The sequence below is a fragment of the Pinus tabuliformis genome, chromosome 2_2 (assembly GCF_031772625.1).
Source record: "Pinus tabuliformis cultivar Carrire ecotype Pingquan chromosome 2_2, CPIR1, whole genome shotgun sequence".
NCBI lineage: Eukaryota > Viridiplantae > Streptophyta > Pinopsida > Pinales > Pinaceae > Pinus > Pinus tabuliformis.
This window is the reverse complement of record NC_142300.1, coordinates 740,678,489-740,697,920: the sequence shown is the minus strand read 5'-3', so window position 1 is coordinate 740,697,920 and position 19,432 is coordinate 740,678,489.

Here is a 19,432-nt window from a genome sequence, read left to right as displayed (position 1 = left end):
AGGTTCTTCTTGTTACATCAGATTCTTCTATGCCGGGGGGCATTTCACCTGTTTCTATAAAACCCCCTCCAAGCACTGAGGTCTTTTCCTTTGATTGGAATAGACTGACAGAACCTCGTCTTCCTTCCTCCATCCCTTTCCAAATCATTGTCAAGGCTGGTGGTAGGGACATACATCGTACTCAGGTAGATGAGGGTGCTTCTGTTAGTATTTTATCCTCAACTGTTTGGAAAGCTTTGGGTTCCCCTCAGCTTGCGCCTATTACGCAGAATCTGAAAGCTTTTAACAGAACCATTAGTGAACCTTTAGGGATCCTTCCTAAGTTTTCTATTACCTTGGAAGGTAAAACTGTCTGTATTGATCTTATGGTAGTTCGAGGTCCCTTGGATTTCAATTTACTCCTTGGGCGAGACTATGTTTATGCAATGAAAGCTGTCGTATTGACACTCTTTCGCGTGATGTATTTCCCTCACAATGGAAATATTGTGACTGTAGACCAGCTTTCGTTCCCTATTCTTGTTTCGACTACCAATAATATGACAGCCCTAAATGTTCCTGATTCTCAAGTGGTATCTACCCTGCCACGGGTTAATTATGTGGCAACTGGTCCCATGTTTTCGGTTACCGATGTAAGTGAGCCTCTCACTGTTTGCTCATCTTCCTTAGATCCGATAATTGACGTCGAAAACTCTATGGGATTACTTGAACGCGATGTTCTTATCCCTTTTGAGTCCCTTGACATGTGTTCCTTCCAGAGAACTCTTATTCCTTCTGATGAAGATCTCTTGGAAGCCATGATCAAGGTGTGTCCATTGACATGATCAGTAGTTGCGAGGATAGTTCCTTTTCCTGTGCCAACCTCGTTAAAAAATGAAACAGGTGTTCACGAGGATAGTTTGTTCCTCTCTCAACCTCGTTAAAAAATGAAATTGTATGTTGTGAGGATAGTTTCTTCTAGTCTCAACCTCGTTAAAAAATGAAACTGGATGTCGTGAGGAAAGTTCCTTTTACTGTGTCAACCTCGTTAAAAAATGAATCAGTGTGTACGAGGATAGTTTTTTCCTGTATCAACCTCGTTAAAAAATGAAATAGGATGTGGCGAGGATAGTTCCTTTTACTGTGTCGACCTCGTTAAAAAACGAATCAGTGAGTACGAGGATAGTTTTGTTCCTGTCTCAACCTTGTTAAAAAATGAAACAGGGTGTATGAGGATAGTTCTTTTACTGAGTCAACCTCATTAAAAAATGAATCAGCTAGATTTTAGGATCTGTAAGTAGATTGTAGAAAGCAGGATTTTGAGGATAGTTCCTATTAATGAGTCAACCTCGTTAAAAAATGAATCGGGTATGAGGATAGTTCTTTTCTTGTGTCAACCTCCTTAAAAATGAAACAACTCCCTTTTCAAGTTAAATATTGAAAGTAAACCTTCATTCCATCCATCTGGTTGAATGCAATGAAGCCTGGGGGGCATGTACCTCGCTTTGCATCATTATGTTGGGGGCATGCGAATTTTTTGAGCATAGTTCCTTGTCTTGTGTCAAGCTCTTTAAAAAATGAAACAAGGGTAGGTTAAGTAGGTAGATCGTAGAGAGTAGTCATGAGCATAGTTCCTTGTCTTGTGTCAAGCTCATTAAAAAATGAATCAAGGATTTTAGAGCATAGTTCTTTGTCTTGTGTCAAGCTCGTTAAAAAATGAATCAAGGTTTTTTAGAGTAGATTTTTTGTTAGGTAGATTGTAGAGAGTAGTTATGAGCATAGTTCCTTATCTTGTGTCAAGCTCATTTAAAAAATGAAACAAGGGTTTTGAGGATAGTTCGTTTCCTGTGTCAACCTCACTAAAAAATGAAACAGCTCCCACAAGTCTTTCCAAAGATCTTGAAAGAAAAGCTTCATTCCATCCACCTCATTGAATGCAATGAAGCTTGGGGGGCATGTACCTTGGTTTGCATCTTTATGTTGGGGGCATGTGAACTGTAACAAGCATAGTTTTTCGTTTCAAGCTTACGTAAACATGAAACCGAATCCGAGCATAGTTCTTTTCCTGTGTCAAGCTCATTAAAAAATGAAACAAATCCTCCTCTACTTGAGTCGAGAGATTGACTAGATCTCATAGATGTTAGGTTGTATATTTAGGTTAGTTAGTTTTGCATAATTTTCTTATAGTTGTAGGTCGAGTCTTTCAAGTGATCTTGTAACTCAACCTTCATTTCATCCAGCTGGTTGAATGAAATGAGGCTGGGGTGGCATGCACTCTAACAGTTATGCTTAGGGGGCATCAAGCACAGTTTTATCTCTGTTTCAAGCTTGTGTAAAAATGAAACTACTTTGAAGCATAGTTTTTATCTGTTTCAAGCTTTTGTAAAAATGAAACCTATCTCGAGTCAATTTCAGTTATTTTCAAGACTCGTTAAACTCATGAAAATACCGAGATTATTTTGCTATCTTTCATTCTCGTAAAACAAATGAAAATGCCGAGTTCTTTCCATTTTTTCCTACTCGTAAATTAAATTGAAAGTTGGCCATATGAGTATATTTTTATCATTTTTTCGAACTCGTTAAAACTTACGAAAAAGTGAAAACTATGAGTACATTTTTATCATTTTTTCGAACTCGTTAAAACTTACGAAAACTTGAAACCTCAAAGTCATCTTTTAAGCCCTTTCCTGACTCCTAAAACATGAAAAGATTGCCGAGCGTTTCTTTTACACTCGTTAAAACGGAATTAAAAGACGGTCCCCTTATAGCTCTTTTCTGACCGTAAAATCAGGAAAAGATTGCCGTGTTTTTGTCGTTTCAAACTCGATACGGAAATAAAACGACGTGTCCTTGATCGCTTTTTACTTTTCAGGTCAGTGACACTAATTATGAAAGTACTCCTTGGTCGCAAGATCAAGCGGTTCCCCCAGGTATTATTTTATACTTTTTCGGGCTTGAGGGACACAAATTTACGAAAAAGTTCAACTTGGAGTTTTCTTAAGTTTTTCAGACTCTCTAAAATTGAAAAACGTCGAGTTTCTCCTATACTGGGCTCGTTAAACATTTCACAGTAAAGGACCTGTTCAATTACAAACAGGAACGAACCACTCCTTCCTAGGGTTCGAATCAAAACTGGGTTGGACTCATCCGAAGGATGAGCTTATAATCAAGCATATGTTATCCTCCTCAAGCTTGTTAAAAAATAAAGAGGTACTTGCCAGAAATGGTGGGGGAAAAGAGAGAAGAATGAGCCTATTTGTTACCTCTTGTCTCAGAAGAAACTTTATTACCACTCTTGGACACGACACTTTTCATTCACCTGGGTTGGGAAATCCTTTACCTCACAGTTGATCAAACCACTTTTGAAAGTCTTCAACTGGGCTCCGGGAATTAACTTTGAGTTATTTAGCACCAAACCATCTGTCGTGTCGTTATGTGTCCAAGAGGTCTGCAAACAAAACTTTCATCTGCAAAATACTTGTCATCCATTTGACCATCCTTGAGTCAGTCCTTACAGCAACATTTCTTCAACTTGAACAATGATTTCGTGTTGTGGGCTTGCCTGTGACGGGTCACTTTCTATCGACATCAGTACATTATCTAGAGAGATGACTTAGAAATCGTCAGTACCTTGAAGTCTGCATGCATCAATGGCAGGTTTCTCGCCTTTGACGTCAGTTTACATCATTGACTTTCGATCGAAGGATTCCGTGAAATGTTCAACATCAACTCATTCATTCACATCTCATGGATTGTACTGGGTACTTTGAGAACCATTGACATTACTGGTGGTCTCTCTCACACTTGTTAACAGTTTACATCATCGACTGGTAATCAAGTGGTTTCTACCATGTTCGACATCAACTCATTTATTCGCATGGCTAGAATCGTACCAATTCGAGAAGTAGAAATGAAGACCCTGGATCTAGTTTCCACCATCCAGGCTGCGAGGAGTTTTGTATTCATTATCTAAGTAGATTAATCATAAATAGATGGTTGCGCCCATACTGTGTCTCCAAAAGTCTATGATTATGATGTACTGCAAAATCATTCATGTATCAGAGTAGTTAGTCTGTTAGTTAAAGTTTTTATCTGAGTATGGGAATGCCTACCTCAGTGATGATATAATCTTATCCATGTATTTTGTGTTGAAAATTGCAGGTTCCAACCAGGCTCTCCATGAGATAATCCTCGAAATGATAAAGCGCTTCACCCTTCCTAGATAATACAAAACCCTAATCTATTCCAGGCTTCGCACTTTAGGGGGCAATCTGTTACACTAAAAAATGTCACCATGGCTATTTACAGTTGGTATGGCTCTATCAACAGTCATACTACCCTCTTAAGCAAGTCTTATGCCTCTGCTATCCATGTCAAACTCCAAGAAAGAGATAAAGTCTTTATAAATGTGTTTATCTCTGGGTACGCAGGTTCTCTCAAACCTTGCCTGCGGGTACGCACCTATTGTTCATGAGGTCTGCGTCCAAGGACACTCTGTATCTAAAGGGGCAGGTGCGTCGCTCTGAAAAGGTTAAAATGCGCAAGTTTTATCTTTGAAAACTTACTTGTGGTCATTTCTAGAGCATTCTAGAAGGTTGTTTGACGTATATTGAGCGCCTCCAGATGGTTCATGCACTCCTACCAAAGAGGAACTTATCCCATCAATAAGGGAGTTATCCCATCCAAAGAGGGGACTATCCCATTGATGGTGGACCTGATTAACTTCCTCTTGAGCACTATAAATACAGGCATTGGGCCAGAAGGAGAGAGGTTGAAAGCTATACATTTCTAAGGGTAAATGCTGCAGGAATTAGGACTCCCATTTAGAAGCTTGTGAGGAGAGATTGCCATCTTTACTTGTTCTATTTGGAAGTGGGTGAGCTTTGTCAAAGTAGAGGAAGACTCTTGTGGACCCTGGAAGGAGCTTGCACAACACCAAGGCTCAGGTTGTAATGGTTCCTTTTGATTACCTTTAATGCAAATTGGCCCATTCTTCTCAATAACTTGTTTTTTATGGGTTATTTCATGTACTCCTTGGTCTATATGTTGAATATGCTTTGTTTTATGTTATAATCAGGTGCTATTTAATTGTTTGACTGTTGGTGATTGCAGGTTTTGGAGAAAAGGAGGAGCTCATCCGGATCAACAAAGCTTGGACTTCTACAATAGCGTTTGGACAAAGGTAAGAACGAAACACTTGATTTCTCATATCATAATGCATGTTTAGAGAAGGATAGCTCCAGTTTGTTTTGTTTTTCATTAGAATGTCTTAGACTTCTAGGAAGGTCAGTTGTGTCCGCACCCTTGACTGATTCCGTGTGACAGCAAGGAATGTGGGATTTCATCCTCCCACAAGAGGAAGATCAAGAAGCACTTCCCGTTAGTACAAGAAGCAGAAATCAACTTGATCCTCCCCAGACTACCCCAAAACAGAAGGGCGCAAGCCCTCCAGCAAGAGAAAAGGTCGCAAAAAAGAAGACAACCCCTAAAGCGACCTCATTTAGCCCAGTCCAATCAGAGCAATCGCCTCCATCAAAGACGCTAATAGTGTCGGATGAAATGGAGTATAACATCATCGACGACATGAAGAAGACTAGGGCTAATATCACCCTGTACGAGCTGAGCAAATTGAAACACCAACAGAAGATCATGATGAAAGAGTTACACGCCGTACCTACTGCGCCTCTACCTACAGCTATAGCTTCTCATAATGTAGGAAGACCCCCGATCAACGCGATCAATAAAGTCGATCCAAATGACATCGCCTTGATTGGAGGGAGGTCTAGATCTCACACTCCCCCTTTCCTGCTCACTTACGAGATCTTTAACAGAAACGTGCATAACTGCTTGGTTGATTCTGGTGCTTCAACCAATATTCTACCCAAGTCAATATGTGCCAAACTTAATGTTCAACCGCAAAAATCCGCAGTACGCATAGTTCAACTTGATCGATCACGAGTCGAGGTGATAGGCGAACTAAATCAAGTGAATATAAGACTATCGTCCAACCCCAAGGTGTGCCAGGTCATCGATATTCTAGTTGCTGACAGCCCTGAATTTTATGGTCTAATTCTTAGCAGGGATTGGTCCGAGAAGCTCCACGGATATTTTTCGACTGACTGGTCGCACATGTGGTTACCCTTCAATGGGAAGCCAAATCAAATAAAGGTTGAACGAGAACTGCACCAAAAGTACATAGTGACAGACCTGGAGGGAGAGAAGGAAGCCATAGCATACAACAGCAGCATCATAGGCAACTATTCGGTAGACTCTTTCCTTGGAAATTTCAATGCTCACATATCACCATATTTAGAAAATTCAGTCGTGTCCCAAGTAGAAAACTTTTCCCAGACTGATGATTCAAAATGTGTTAGTTTCTTAGATAACCCTGTAAATACTTCTTTATTTTGGAAATTATATTTTGATGGCTCTAAGTCCAACGAGGGAGCGGGAGCAGGATGCGTCTTGATTAGCCCAGACGGAAATAAGACCATGCTCACATGCAGACTAGAGTTCGATTGCACGAACAACACAGCGGAATACGAAGCCTTGGTGCAAGGCCTGTACAAAGCAATCGGCTCCAACGTCAAATATCTTCAAGTCTTTGGAGATTCCGAGATCGTCGTCAAACAGGTACGTAACACCATACACTGCCTGTCTAGTCATTTAAAGCACTACCAATATTTAGTGCAAGATCTCACTGCGCATTTTACAGCATTTAATATTTCATCAATCCCAAGACTTCACAATGCAAGCGCAGACCTGCTAGCAAACGTAGCCTCCAGACTCATTCCCTCTGAAGACTTTAGTCCAGATAGGTTTTCGATAGAATTAATTTTTAAACCGTTTATTCCTGACAACATCACCAACTGGAGAGTATTCAACGATGACCCAGACATCGTAAGTTTCCTTACCTCCGAAGGATCCTACTCAAACCAGATAATTGACGAGGACTGTCATGACCACCAAATACAACAAAGTAGCACTGATCACGCTATACCCAAATCAATGGTCAAATTAGAAGATTTGTATGATTTAAAAAGTCGGTTCAAAAGGTCAGCTAATGCTAAACTTTACAGTTCGACTCTGAACTATGAATCAGTGAACTTAGGAACCAACGAGAAACCCCAGAACATCAATCTAGGCCAAGGCCTATCTCCTGAAGAAAAATCAACATACATCTGTCTTCTACGACAGTACAAGAACGTCTTTGCCTGGAACTACGATGAGCTGAAAACTTATAACACTTCTATCATTCAGCACACTATCCCTATGATCGATAACGAGAAACCCGTCCAACAAAAGCTCAGAAAAATCCACCCCAACCTGGAAAATCAGATAAAAACTGAGCTGAATAAGTTGTTGAAAGCCAAAATAATTTTCCCGGTTAGACATTCCAAATGGGTATCCAATATGGTACCTGTTAGGAAGAAAAACAGAGATATTAGAATCTGCATTGACTTTCGGAATCTCAACAAAGCCTGTCAGAAGGACAATTTTCCCCTCCCACCTATGGAGCAAATATTACAGGCTGTAGTAGGCTCAGAATTGATGTCTTTCCTAGATGGATTTTCGGGATATAATCAAGTGCTGGTACACCCAGACGATCAGCTAAAAACCACCTTCCGAACTAAATGGGGTACCTACGCGTATCGAAAGATGTCGTTCGGTCTGATCAACGCCGGCGCTACTTTTCAAAGAGCTATGGATATTGCGTTCAAAGGGTTAATCAATAGATCAGTAGTGATTTACCTGGATGATATAACTGTGTACTCCAAAAAACGAAGCGACCATCTCAGAGATTTGAAGCAAATCTTTCAAAGATGTTTAAGGTATGGAATCTCGCTTAACCCGAAGAAATCTTTCTTCGCGTTGAGTGAAGGAAAATTGCTAGGATTCATAGTGTCCAAATCGAGCATTCACATCGAATCTGCCAGAATCAAAGAAATTTCTGAGATATCCATGCCCCATAACAAAAAGACCATGCAATCTTTTCCAGGACAGATCAATTTTGTGAAAAGATTTGTCCCAGATTTTTCACGTATTATTTCTCCTTTACAAAAAATGATAAAAAAGAATTCAAACTTTAAATGGGGTCTAGACGAGCACGAAGCGTTTAACTTAATCAAACAAGCCATTATCGACGCTCCATCCCTAGCAACCCCAAATTTTTCAAAACCATTTGTCTTATACACGTTTGCCTCAGAGCATTCTTATGCTGCGATCTTGACCCAGGCAAACAAAGAAAAGGCAGAAGCCCCAATCACATTCTTTAGCTCAAACTTACAAGGTGCTGAGCTGAAATATTCGGACGTAGAAAAACAGGCATATGCCGTCTTTAAAGCAGTCAAATATTTCAGACCCTTCTTGCTAAAGGCCCATACCAAGGTCATAGTACCATTCCCGGCGGTAAGAAACCTCCTGATTCAGAAAGACGTGGGCGAAAAGAGAGCGAATTGGATCACCGCCTTGCAAGAATACGACCTGGAAATCAAGCCGGCACACATCGTAAGAGGCCAAGGCTTCTGCAAGATGTTAGCTGGAGCATCGCAAATCCCCGAAGAGTCACCTGAAGAGGTACACGCGTATGAGGTAAGCCTAAACGACGCAGAATCATTTTATGCCGACATCATTTATTTCCTAAAGAACGGATATGCCCCATTTCACCTGGGTCACATAAAAAAGAGAGCCCTGAGGTTAAAAGCTAAACAATACCAACTCGTAGATGATGTCTTATTTAAAAGAAACTATGATTCTGTGCTTCTTAGATGTCTTGAGAAAACTGAAGCCGAAAAGGTTTTGCAGGAACTCCACGATGGACCAGCAGGTGGACACTATGCTGGAGAAGCCACCGCACACAAGATCTTACGTGCGGGATACTACTGGCCCACGCTGTTCAAAGACTCGTACAATCATGTGAGAAAATGCCAAGTCTGCCAAACTGCTGCAGGAAGACAAAAGAAGTCATCCATGCCACTGCAGCCAGTTAACATCGAACAGCCATTCAGCCAATGGGGCCTGGACATAATAGGTGAGATCGTTCCTCACTCCTCTAAACAGCATAGGTATATCCTCACCGCAACCGACTATTTTACTAAATGGGTAGAGGCAGTTCCGCTTAAGACAACTAATTCTGAAAACATTGTTGAATTCATACATCAGTTTATCATTACTAGGTTTGGATTGCCGACGGCCTTAATATTTGATAATGCTTCATATTTTTCTGGAAATACCATGACTGAGTTTGCGCTCAAAAGAGGGTTCAAACTGAAGTATTCTGCCAACTACTATCCGCAAGGGAATGGGTTGGCTGAATCAACAAACAAGAACCTAATCAGGATTATCAAAAAGACAGTTGACCAAAACCAAAAGAATTGGTACAAAGCGCTGGTAAACGCCTTATGGGCAGACATAATTACCAAGAAAGCCTCTGTCGGGACTTCTCCCTTTAATTTGGTTTACGGGAGAGAAGAAGTTCTTCCTACCCACTTACTCATTCCCTCTTTGTCCTTAGTACAACACATTGATGAAGTATCTACTTCTCCCTTACAACTAAGGCAAATGGAGATAATCAAGTTAGAAGAACAACGAGAACAGGCCAAGCAAACCCATGCTCACCACCAAGCATTGATAAAATCCTCTTTTGACTCGAACATAAAGACCAGAAAAAACTTCCAGATGGGTGATCTAGTTTTGAAGTGGGATAAGGCTCACGAAGAAAAGGGCAAACACATGAAATTCCAGAAGCTTTGGCTTGGTCCTTTTCAAATCGTAGAAGTCATAGGCCCGTCGACTTTTGTGTTGCAGGACTTGACAGGCAGAAGAGATTCTCTGCATGTAAACGGACAAATCCTCAAAATATATTTCCCATAGAAGGTCATCCTTCTGTTTTCGTAGGATAGTTTTAAATTTTCATGTTAGTTTTCATTTTTCATAGATAGGGCTGGTTGTAAATGATCATAAATAGTATTCATGAAGAAACATACCGTTTCTGTATCAGATTTTGATTTCACTTGTATAAATAGCAAAACTTTTCGAAAAATCTGACTTTTATTATTGACAAATAGAGTCAGCTTTAACCTGAATATGATGTTAGTTTCAAACTTCACCAAGAAACCTGGGATGAGAGTAACTTTTGGAAAAAATTGTTTTATGCCAATGCTATGAAAGGTATCGTCAATAGCAAAATAGGTATTCTCTGTAAAACTGCTGTTCTTAAAACTCTATTATTGTCGTCCAGAGCTTTCTTAAGGAAAAACAATGAATTCCTCCCTGCTAAGGAAAATCGCAGCATCCAGAGAGATAATCCAAGGAAACACTATATCTCAAAGAATAAGAGGTCTCATCATGAGCCGGCTTATCATGATCACAGATATTATAACTTGTTGACTTTGCCACTACTTTCTACCAAAACAGGGCAACGACTCAAGATTGTGCAATCGAAAGACAAGGGGTCTCATCACAAGCCAGCTTGTTCAGCAAAGAGTGTAAATCAAGTGAATGATTGTGTCATAATTTGGCCACCAAACCAAGACATTGTTCTTTAGAGAATAAAAAATCAAAAAAGAAAGAAAAAGTGTCAAAAGGATTTTCCTCTGGAATGTTGTAAATGACCTCAAGCAGGAAAAAGGATCATTGTTGGATAACATGGTAACCCTGTCGAGGCTATGGACGCCTGCGGGCAGCAGAGGCTCTACCTGCGACAAATGAGCATACTTTACAAAGCCAGTACGCAGAGAAGACCTTATTTTGTCTTTGAGGAGACTGAGTAATGATTAGGTATGAATACAAAAAAATAACCCAGGGGAAGCAAACAATCAAAATCAAATAAGAAGTTGTGATGAAGCATTATTGACAGGATAAAAGGTAATACTCTATCTGTCCATAACAAAATTTAGGCATAAGAAAACTTTTCTGTTTTGGAAGTGAAAATGCAATAGAACAAGCAGAGATAACTGGTTCTTCACAGTGAATCGCCATTGTTGTGGTCACCAACAACCCCCCCCTTTTCTCACTTGACATTAGCAATAACGTCAAGTGAAGAGGGGACCCTGAACGAAAATCCCAAAAATATAGTTTTTCTAAAGTTTTTTTATTTCTCTCCCTAAGGCTCAAATCGCATCGCAAGGAAAAGCCAAAGCATAACTCGAGCGCGAAAAACAAATGCTGCGAAATTGCGATGCGAAGTTCATCGCATCGCATACTTCACACGCGCCCCTTAAAAGAAAAACCTTCGAGCAATGCGATCACCGATATGCGATATCGCAAATCGCAAGCATTACGCTATACGACGTAACCATTAAACAAGAACTTGCGATATTTGCGATTTGCGATCTGCGATGGCAGCGATCTGCGATCTGCGACCTGCGATCTGAAAAGACTTACCACACGATAGACCCATGCATTAAGCGAGCACCTTGAAAGAATTTAATGACCACATGCTTAAGTATCTAGGAATGATTGCGTTACATGTATCGAAGAGTCAAGTGCTGATGGATGTCAGAATTATGCATTCATTAGAGATTAATGCTTTCACATCAAGTCTTTTCATTTCATTTCTCCTTTGCGTAGGCTGCAAGACACGCAACTGATATAAGTTTATATGCAGGAAACATCTGAAGGAAAGAGGAAAGCGCCAATCAGCAAAGAGAGAATGCTTTCGCAAAATGGATGCCGCATGCAGCAGAACCGCGGATTCCAGGCTATTAGCCAACCGGCACTGATGAAATTAGACTATCCGGGACTCAGAGTCAAAGGCACACAAAAGCAGCATATTCAGAAAAGATCCTGAAGCTAAGACTTAGTGAAGCAGAGAAAGAAGCGCATGAGAAGGAGAACGCTTCAGGGAAACCTGGAACAAAGAACGGAAGAAATTCTCGAAACAGGGAGTTGCCCATACAGCACGACTCTTGACCCACTCAATCCACCGCACGACCGAAAACTGAAAACGACAACAGCAAAATCAGTTCGAGAAGAAACTGGGACACGCTAAGTATACACGCGACGAATACACCCAGCTAGAGAAAGGTTTTCGAAAATATCTTCTGGTCTGCCGGAAGGAAGTGCCAGCTCCTGTTATTTCCACTTTTATCTCCCGAGCGAAACAAGAAGGCGGCTAGCCGACTCTTCCCAGGAAAGCATTACACTGTTGACAGCACTAAAGAGAATATACAGAAACGGTCAGAAATTAGATTTTAAGTTTAGAAATAAAGTTGCTTTTAGTAAAAGGGTGGTCATTTGAGGCCGATTCCCTAATTTCATGTAATTAATATTGATTAGTTAGTAGTATTTAACCCTTCTCATGGTTTTTGGAGAATGGTCCGGAAATCTGTCAAAAAACTTATCCTAAGAACATGCACTTCTGCACCCTCAGAGGAGGTTTTTGATGAATGGATGGATCGAGATTTATTTATGTTTGCATTTTAATATCTGTTACTGATGTTGCACTTCTGTACTCTTAGCAGATGTTAGAACAAGTAGAAATAAATCATTGTTACTTGAAGTTTATTAGTGAACTTAGTCATAAATGGTACTTTTATCTCTTGGCTAGATTCTGCTAGTATTCCTAAAGTGATATGTGGTTGAGTTCTTTGTATGTTATTGCATGAATGTCTGTATTACCATTTGGCACTTCTGTACGGTGGGGTCATTTATTTATGTTTAACATATAGAAGACTGATTATGCGATATGCTGTTCACAACTACTCTGCCTAACTTCTTATGCAGAATGGTTCATCTTTATTGATTTATATTCTGATATCAGTTGAATGATCTTTATTACCGGCTGTTGTTAGAAATCTTTCTAGATCGCATAACAAAAGAAAAACATCCCGGGTTAGCGTAGATTAGATGTATTTTTCTTCATTAGATTACATTAGCATAGAGTTAATTTAGCAGTTAGAATTAAGACTAGATTAGAAGAATCTTTCCTCCTTTCCTTAGATTAATACCATTAGACTCTACGCACACACACACACACATCACAGTGGGAAACTGGTCCCATTACCCCTAGTCGGACCCGCTACTCCAAACGAGCAAGGAGCCGCCAACCAGGTTCCGGACCGGGTGGGTATCCCCCTTGTTGTTGACCCGACCTCGGGGCCCTCAACACAATCTTAATTTGGACTAGGGATTTTGTTGTAGTGATGGTAGAATAGGTTGAGGGAGTGGTTTAGTTCCTGCTGGCTGATTCATCGATCTTTGCCAGTTTGTCTACCAAGCTTGACTCTGCGAAGTGGGAGGGGACCATTGTGTTTGATATGCATTGTTTTGCCAATATGGTGGAGCGTAGGGAAAATTAGGCCAATTAGATTGGCTTGTTTGGTTTGGCCATGGAGATGATGAAGGAAATGGTTGTTGTGACCTATTTGAGAAAGGAGGTTGATTTTGCCTTATTGTATTATATTGTTGAACATGATATTGCGGAGGCTGGAAAGAAGAAGATGGATCGGGGAACATACCTGATTGCCACGGCTGCCATTGATAGCGTTGATTAAGTAGGTACACCAATTCTGGTTCTTCTTCCACTTCTTTGTATACTACTTTCAGACCAAGAAGTGAGGGATAGTTCTCTATAGCATGGTCTTTTGTACAAATAGATCAAACTTGAACTGCATCTAATGGGCACTCCTTGTGGTTGTGTTTCTTTCTGCATCTGGGGAAAAATATTGCCAGATTTTGATCTGCTTCTACTTGTTTCTATTTTGCTTGCATAATATCGAGCTGCGTTGTCAGAGTCCCCAATATGTCAGTTTTGAAATTCTCCAGTAAATTCTGATTTCTACGCGAGTTACTCCTTCTCCAGAGATCTTGTTATCCCTTGTGACCCTGTCATGTTCTGTTGGTTTTAGCCTTGTGCTACCTCGCAAACTCCTTATACATAAGTTAATAATGTCAGCAAAATTTTCTTGATAAATATCTCCTTTTCCCATAATATTTAGTGTTTCAACCCATTGTTCCTTCATGCCTTTAATTAATGTTTTTTTTAATACATTTTCAGGTAAGGGTAATGATGCATAAGGAGATTTTTGAAGATTATACTGAAAACGTTCAACATATTCTTCTAATGTCTCATTAAGTCTAGCTACCATCTGAAATATTTCATCTTTTAACTCTCTAGACCTACAATAATCTTAATATTTTTTTAAGAAAGCACCTTTCATCTGATCCCAATCATTTATGACACCTCCACCTAACCCCATAAACCATCGTAAAGAAGCCCCTTTTAATGTAGAGGGAAATAATTTCAACTTTTGGGGATCGGTGGTATAGTTGTATCCTCTGCATAGCACATCAAATTCAAACAGAAACACGTTTAGATCTTTCGATGTTAGGCCATGGAATGTAGGGATGTGCTGGAGAGGAATGGCCTTAATAGGTGCATTAACTACAATATCTACAATGGCATATTGCAGTGTAGAGGTTTGGAGGGTTTGCTGGTTGTGGGCCATTTGGTCAAATATGTGCCAATAACCTTCTGGGATTTCTAGGAGGGTATTCCTAGGATGGCTAGAAGGAGCAGGAATGGTCTTAACAAGAATGGTCTTAACAACACTTCCTTTGTCTGGGATAATGAGAGTTCTTTACTGAACTAGTGTTTGGGGGGGATTTTAGCTCTTCAAGTTCTTAAACTTGATTCTGGATGATTTTTGTTGCACTTCCCTTATCTGGGCTACTTAATGGCTGAACTATTCTAAGAGGAGATCTTGGTTCTTAAGTTTCCCCTGTTTCTCCTCTTCCTTCGCAGAGATTTCTAAGGTTCCCTTCTTGAAATGATTTTGGGATAGAATTCTCAATTTTTTGAAAATCTTGCTCCTCTATTTGGTTGTGCACCTCAGCAAAGGCTACAGATGGTGATCCGGTGGCCTGAAGGGAACTAGTAGGTTGTCCAGAAGCAGCTTTTCTAGGTCCTGCTGAAGGCTAAGATTTTGCTTTTTTAAGGATTTCATCTATAAAGGGCGATCAGCCAAGGGTCATCGGTCGCTTAGCTTTATCAAGTTTGGGTAGTGGCTTAAGATTTTTTTTCTGGCTTTTTCTGCTTAGTCATGCACACAAATCAAATTCTTATTTCTACCCAAAATAGCAATCAAAACTGTAGGAAAGTGGGTGGGGGAGCAGGGCTATTACATGCTCCATACACAGGTTCTTACCTTCCATTTTTAAAACCCAACTCTGTCTCCTAGCAGGTACTTACACTACTCTTTTCCAAAAGAAACAAATGGCTACACTCTTCCCCGGCAATGGCACCAAAATGTTGAGCAGTAAAAAGGGTCTTTTTAACCTCTATTTACCCTACATTAATTGTCAATCCAGGTAGGATTTGTTATCTCAAGAGTGTACTCAGTCTGAGGTGGTCACTTGTTCAAGAGTAATGCTAGTAGTATAGTGCTTTTACAGAAGTAAACAAATGCTGGAAACATAATCTAAATGTAATGGCAAGAAACTGAAATGTTGTGTAACTAAATCATTCATTTAAGAAGCTACAACAGCCATCAGTCAAGGATGCAGTAATGATAACTTTTTCCTTTGTAAACTGATGCAAATGAAAAGTAATCAAAGAGAAGATCTCCAATCTAGGAATTGGACATCAATAGTCAGCGTTCGCTACAGTTGCAGATTGTTCTACTCATACCAAAGAAAATACTTGAAATGACAATTCAATTAATAGGAAAAGGAACAGCAACTAATCTATTAAAAAGTTCGAACAACAAAGCATAACCTACAGGAATGAATTAAGCAGCAATCGTAACTGAAAGGAATTAAACAACAATCTTTAACTTAGTAAATGAATTGAACAGCAATCCAAGAATGGAACGGCAAGCCTAAGTAAGTCTATGAAATATTGAACAACGAACTAAATCAAATGCAAACACACAGTGAATGATGGAACCAGTAATCTTCATTCAGCGTAAGTATTAACCACAGTTATAAGGGAACAACAATTGCAGTTGTAATGGAATAGTAATCTGAATGAACAACAATCACAATTATAGGTAAACCATGGCTAAATGAACAACAGTACCAATCTGTAAATGAAAAGCAATGTTACTTTGTAAATGAACAACAATGTTACTCTGTAAATGAACAGCAATATCAATCTGTAAATTAACAACAATGACTAAATTAGACAATGCGATATGATTTCAGAATGAATAGCATAGCATCTTCAATTACAGATGATAATCTTACTATTCAAATACGAATTAAACATAACAGAGCCAGTAAATGAAATGTCAAGGAACAACAAATTACTGATTAAGGCAAGTAAAGGAAATCAAACCACACACGACTTGTAATCGGAAAATAATGATACAGGAAACAAGTGATCCACTAGGGCCGGACCCTTAGCCACCAGGGACGCACTGATGCGGTTAATCCAGAATCAAATAACGAAACAACAGGAGGTTTATGTATTAATCATAAAAACAGAGTTACAGAGATCACTCTTATAAAGAGATTCGATGATCAAAGTTCAAATTAGAACAACAAATTCTATCAATCAACAATAATCTGTCGCTTGGGCTAGCGATGTCCCATTTTATAGTGGACAGGAAAAAATACTAAAAATATTGATATCCTTAAGGTAGCGATCCCTTAGGATCAAAGGATCCTGAGCAATTCGCCATATCTCTAATCTTCAATTATCTTTTTGTCCTCTTGCATTGATATTGCGTTTCTTCTCCCTTTTCTTGGCCCATGCGCTCCAATCTCAATTGCCTCGTCTGCATGTGGTTTCCTATCAAAGGGACAACAGTTGGTTTTGCCTTGTCTTTTCCTCTGAAATGACGATCTTCCATTTTCTTCAGTTTTTGCATAGAAAAAGGCAATAATTAGTCATTTTACATTAATCACAAATCTCCTTAACTTTATCATAATCCTTTATCATATGCCTATCTTAGAATATAAGGATGTTACGAATTAAAGGAAAAGATAAAGAAATAAGTGGCAATTACATACCTTTTCTACTACTCAACACTTGGTTCTCCTATATGTAGGTGATACGTGATGATGATATATGATCCTATATGGTATATGATGGTTGTTGAAAACTCTTATGGTCTTGCTTTGCTTTTGGTCATAAATGTCATATTTGTCTCTTAATGTAAAGGGCATGTAAAGACTCATGATGTAATAATTGTAATACTTAGTCACATTTGGACAATTGGGGTCAAATCAATTATGTATGTAATCCCATTATTTTTGGAATTTGATGTAATGTCATTTCAAATATGTAACCCCATTGTGTTGGGTGATTAATTTAAGAATGAGTCCTTTGTGATAGGAAAGGTCATATTTAGTTGAGTCATAAAGTCATGTACTTCCTTGAAAAACTTCCAGAATATTCAGCATATGCTCAGGGGGAGCATGGTGAATGTTCATATTTAGCAGATCAGCCCTACAATGATCCTCTCTACAAGGGAGCAAGAAGTCTTCATTCATCATTGATTGACACTTTTCCCTTGATTTCAAAGGGAGAGTGTTAGGTCCCTATAGTACTAGTGATTCCCCCATTACTATTGTCATTGTAGCCCCTTACTGTTATTGTTGTGCCTCAGTTGTCCCCACATTGTTATTATTGTGACCCATAGAAACCCACTATTGTTATTGTTCTACCCTTATATTATTATTGTTATGTTGGCTTTGATTATCTTGTGACCCATTAGACTCCTATATATAGAAAGGATATTTTTTCATTTCAATCATCCGAGTATCGTTCATTTGTCTAATTTAAAGGAGATTTCCTCCTCAAAGAGGATGATTTTGAAGTTTTTACCTATATCTTCTTCTATTTTGTTAGCTGGTTGCATAACATTTGGTATTAGAGCTTTGGATTCTAGGGTTTCGTTGCTCCAAATGGGTCATCGTGGCATTTTCACTATAACTTTTTTTAAACCATGTTTCATAAAATAAAACATAAACCCATTTGAGATGAGGTCTTTATGACCCTTATGTCCAAATTTCAGAGCTTATATCGCTATATGTTCGGAGATATGATCCAAGGAAGCTAGGATTTTTACAGGATCTCGAATTACATCCCAAACAGTTGACCTTGGGAAAATTGTCATAACTTTCTCTTTGAATATCATATCGAAATTATGTAATTATTTATAGAAATAGTATGGATTGTGGTTTTCTCTGTGCCACTTTCAGGTCCGAAGGTTGAAACAGTTGCACATGGCACTTCATACAAGTTCGCTTTAATAAAATAATGTATAATCAAGTCATCTTGGGAGATTTGGTGTAACTCTTTCTTGTTGAATCTAATTTTGATAAGACTAGTGGCATTGGAAATAAGACGCAGATGGATACCACAATTCTCAATTTCAGACCTTGGCGATCTGAAATTTCAGAGATACATCACTTTCAATATCAAGCTCCTACAAAAAAAACAAGGCATGTAGTCTTTTTAAAAAATTGCGTAAGTCTTGTTTGAAAATGTAGTTTGAAGTGATTAAAAAGGAATAGTGAAGAAAATTACCATTAGTTGATGCCCCAAAGAAAGAAAATGGAAACTCTTATTAAGAAACCCGAAATCTCTACTATGACACATGAAGAAAAGAAACAAATGCAACATGATATATCAAAATTATGAGATAAAGTACAACAAATGTCTCTCTCACAAAAATTAACAGAAGCTAAGATGGATGGTCTGAAAGACAACATTGAAGATTGGAAGAAAGAAATCGACGGTTGGAAGGAAGGTTTGACAAATTCGTTGCAAGAAATTCTTCCTAACAATGAAAAGGTAGTAGATAAAACTCATAATGAGAACAAAATAAATGATAATGATGATTCGAAGAAGGAAAACATTGGATATTTGAAGAACGACATGGAAGGATTGAAGGAAGGTTTGACAAAATTATATAAGAAAGGCTTCTTAATGGTGAAAAGGTAGTAGAGGAAACTCATGATGAGAACAAAAGAAATGTTAATAATGATTTCATAGACTCTAACTTTGGAATAAATACCCACCATGTTCCAAAGATCGATATGAGGAAGTTTGATGGCAAGGATCATGTAACATGGATACTACAAATGGAACAATATTTCAATCTTAATAGTGTGCAAAACACACAAAAGGTACACATTGCAACTTTATATTTGGAACCCAATCAGCTTGTATGGTATCTATGGCTTTGCTCCCGTAGACAACTTGCCACTTGGTCAATTTTTACGAACGAAATGATAGCGCATTATGAGGATACAAAGAGCAACACCTTCTTTAGCCGATTGATAAATCTCAAACAAAAGGGTTCAATGGTAGAGCACATTGAGGATTTCCAAAAATTGAATATAAGGGTAGATGATATTCTAGATGAGCATAGGATTGATGTGTTCATAAGGACTTTAAAGGATAACATGCAATATGAAGTTTGCCTTTGGGAGCCTGATTCATTGGAGAAGGCATTCAGGTTGGCAAGAAAAATTGAAAGAAAAATTATGGCAGCAAGGAAGC